The following is a 4,055-nucleotide window of genomic DNA, read 5'->3' as shown; positions in this document are numbered from 1 at the left end:
TCTCTGTCTTTGGATCTGTCCCTGTTCATCAGTCTATGTTGTTCTCTATATTCCACAAATGAGTGAGATCATGTGGTATTTATCTTTCTCTGACTGGCTTATTTCACTTAGCATAATGCTCTCCAGTTCGATTCCCACTCAGGGCACATGCCCAGGGTTTCAGGCTCAATCCCCAGTGGGGGCGTGCAGGAGGCAGCCAATGGGTGGTTCTCTCCATCATTGATGTTTCTCTCCCTCTCCCTCTCCCTCTCTGAAGTAAATCAAAAAATCTTATATAATAAAACGGTAATATGCAAATTGACCCTAACAGCAGAATGACTGGGAACGAGTGGTCGCTATGATGCGCACTGACCACCAGGGGGCAGGCGCTTAACGCAGGAGCTGCCCCCAGATGGTCAGTGCGCTTCCACAGGAGGAGCTCTGCTCAGCCACAAGCCGGGCTGATGGCTTTGAGCGCAGTGGTGGTGGTGGGAGCCTCTCCTGCCTCCTTGGCAGCACTAAGAATGTCCGACTGTGGCTTCAGCTGGCAGGTGGACATGCCCCGAGGGCTCCTGGGCTGCCAGAGGGATGTCTGACTGCCAGCTTAGGCCTGATCCCATGGGGAGTGGGCCTAAGCCGGCAGGTGGACATCCTCCAAGGGGTCCTGGACTGTGAGAGGGTGCAGACTGGGCTGAGGGACCCCCCCCCCTTCCTACAAGTGCACAATTTTTTGTGCCCCGGGCCTCTAGTAAATATATAAAGAAGGACCCTACCCTTAAAAAAAAAAAAGGCTGGGGACAGCGACACAGGAAGGGCCTAGGACAGTGATGGCAAACCTATGACACGCGAACTCATTTTTTTGGTTGATTTTTTTTTTGTTAAATGGCATTTAAATATAAAAAATAAATATCAAAAATATATATCTTTGTTTTACTATGGTTGCAAAGATCAAAAAATTTCTATGTGTGACACGGCACCAGAGTTAAGTTAGGGTTTTTCAAAATGCTGACACGCTGAGCTCAAAAGGTTCGCCATCACTGGCCTAGGATAAGGAAGCCATAGGAGAGGGACTAGGTGGGGAAATGAGCCTCAACTGGGCTGCTCGGGCTCACTAAGAAGTGGAAGAAAAGGGGTGCAGGGGCCAGGGTCAGGGGGTAAGCGCTGGGGGAACACACTGGCGCTGTCCAGGGTTGCAAGCCTCATAGGGTCCCTTGGGGTGTAGGAGACGCACACACCTAAGAGAGCAGGCAGGAAGGGAGAGCGGACGCCTTTTCTTCTGTGAATGTACTTTTCATAAGGCATATGCCACGTCAGATGAGAGGCTCCCAGGCTCTGGAACGGTTTTCACGATTCTAAAATCTTCTACCAATATCACTTTACAGTGTAGTGTAGACGTTGTAGAACCCCCCTGCACATCTTTGCAAGTTCTTCACACGACACTTTCGTTGGCTTGTTTATCATGAATAAACTCACTATTCCGTGTCTAGACATAAAAAAAATTTTTTAAATGTTGCCCCGGCTGGTGTTGCTCAGTGGGTTGAGCGCCTTGTTCCGGGCACCGGAAGGTGGCGGGTTGATGCCTGGTCAGGGCACATATCCAGCTTGTGGGTTCGATCCCCGATCGGGGTGCATATGGGAGGCAACTGGTAGATGTTTCTCAGATTGATGTTTCTCTCTCCCTTCTTCTCTCTTTTTTAAAAAAACAACAGCAACAAAACAAGTTGAAAAAATGTATAGCAACCCTGTACACCTAAACCATCCCAATAGCATTTACACACCTTTTTTCGATGTTTATAACATACCTACGTATTCTTAAAACTATTTCTTCATGCTCTTCACTTACCTTCTGAAGTGATGGACTTTTTATCTTTTTTCTTAAAATAAAAGGATTCTTGATTTTTTTTAACTTTTATTGATTTCAGAGAGGAAGGGTGGTAGAGAGAGAGAGAAACATCAATGATGAGAGAGAATCATGGATGGGCTGCCTCCAGCACGCCCCACACTGGGGATCCAGCCCGCAACCCGGGCCTGTGCCCTGACCGAGAATCGAACTGTGATCTCCTGCTTCACAGGTCAATGCTCAACTACCAAGCCACGTCGGCCGGGCTAAAAGGACTCTTTATTTACTTATTTTTTAATATATTTTATTGATTTTTTACAGAGAGGAAGGGAGAGAGATAGAGAGTTAGAAACATCGATGAGAGAGAAACATCAATCATAGGAGATGTGCCCACAACCCAGGCACATGCCCTTGACCGGAATCGAACCTGGGACCCTTGAGTCCGCAGGCCGACGCTCTATCCACTGAGCCACACCTGTTTTGGCTAAAAGGATTCTTTAAATGAGAACCAGGGTTAGGGGGAGGCAAGTGAGGCTATCACCTCAGGGGCAATACTAGAGGGGGTGCAAGAATTCCCCGATCAGGGTAGGGAATCCTGGACGCGATACTTAAAAAAAAAACAAAAATTCGTTGCAAAAGGTCATTTTTACAAAATATAAAAATTGAAAATAAAAACAGGACCCTCAAGAGGGCACGCGCGATTAATGAAATGATGTCTCTCTTGCAATTTCTTCTTGAGGTCATGCATGGATCAGTCTTGAGGGAAGCGGACAAGTTCTTTTGCTTGTTTATGACTGGAACCCACAGTACAGCAGCATAAAATGGAAAGACTTGTGTTATTACACATATGTGTTTGCGTGACTTAATTATTTTAAATTTATTGAATTGAGAGCCAGAGGAAGGAGAGAGAGAGAGAGAGAGAGAGAGAGAGAGAGAGAGACATCGATTTGTTGTTCCACTTATTGATGCATTCACTGATCGCTTCTTGCCTGTGCCCTGACCAGGGATCAAACCTGCAACCTTGGTGTATGGGGATGACGTTCTAATCAACTGTGCTAGAGGTCATGGTTCGATTTCTGGTCAGAGCACATGCCCGGGTTGCAGCCTCCATCCCCAGTGTGGGGCGTGCAGGAGGCAGCCGATCCATGACTCTCTCTCATCATCGATGTCTCTCTCTCTCCCTCTCCCTTCCTCTCTGAAATCAATAAAAGAAATATATATATATTTTTTAAAAAACCCACCCCCACCCTCAATGGGGACTGCTAAAATGGCTTAATCTACTTCCGGTGCCGCCAGAACCCCTAACATGAATCTGTCGGCTGCCTGTCATCAGCCACTGAATGACGTGGGGTCGGGCCGGGGTCCACGCTCTGCCGGTTCTCCTCTCCAGTCGACACCCCTTTCCGTGACGGTCTCACCGGGTGCCAGGCCCTGAAGCCACCGTGTGGGGGGGGCGGTGACCCCACATTTACATCCGGGCGCCAACGCTCTCCCAACATGGCGGACTTGGTGGACTTCGAATGGGCCGCGCAACAGGGCGGGAGGCCTGCACTCACTGGGCCTCCTCCACCCGGGCCTCCCGCCTCGGCGGGTGGCAAACCCATCCCCTCGAGTGACTTGGGCCCAGCTGCGTGGTTCGGAAGTTCGGGCGTCGTGGTTCTGAAGGAGGTTCCGGTCCCAACAAAAATCCCAAGCGAGCTCGGTAGCTGAGTGCGCCAGGTGCGCCAGGGGCGTGAAGTGAGGAGGCGGGACTTCCGGCGTCCTCCTCAGGAGGGGTTTTAAGTGACGTTTCACAGAGCTGTCTCTCCAAGAGCGAATCTGGGGAGGAGGTAGCGGGACTGGGGGAGGCGCCAGGTGAGCCCAGGGACCAGGCCCGGAACCCGGGCGAAGCTCCCCGCCTCCAGAGCCTCCATTCCTCCTCCACTTCGGCAGCCGGTGCGCCTTTTCCTCGAAGAACGACTTCCTGGTTAAGGCGCGTCGGGTACTCGCGTCGTGGGCTAGACGGAGGCGGGCGAACTACATTACCCAGAAGGCTGTGTTTCATGAGCCTGACGCGGACGCTGGCCAATGACGGCCCGGGAGAGGGGGGCATTTCCGGAAGCTTCCGTACGTGGGCGGGACTTCCGGGCTTTTCTCCGCGGACGCCATTTGCCTCAGCGGTAGGGTCCCGGCGGGGGACTGACTGGCCGAGCGCGGGGTCAGCGCGTCTCGTCAGGCTCTTCGTCGGCGGCCTTGC

General features: G+C 51.3%; 1 long non-coding RNA gene across 1 annotated transcript in view; it reads left to right on the top strand.

The window, feature by feature from the left end:
* Positions 1-4,055, top strand: part of LOC106725320 — a 28,808-nt gene that overhangs the window by 2,697 nt on the left and 22,056 nt on the right. Inside the window, exon 2 of the long non-coding RNA XR_001361185.1 lies at positions 3,977-3,978. This is a non-coding gene — a long non-coding RNA (uncharacterized LOC106725320). The remainder of the gene's footprint in view (positions 1-3,976; positions 3,979-4,055) is intronic.

Source organism: Myotis brandtii, unplaced genomic scaffold (genome assembly GCF_000412655.1).
Source record: "Myotis brandtii unplaced genomic scaffold, ASM41265v1 scaffold1554, whole genome shotgun sequence".
NCBI classification, from domain to species: Eukaryota; Metazoa; Chordata; class Mammalia; order Chiroptera; family Vespertilionidae; genus Myotis; species Myotis brandtii.
This window is presented reverse-complemented; position numbering and strand designations above follow the sequence as displayed.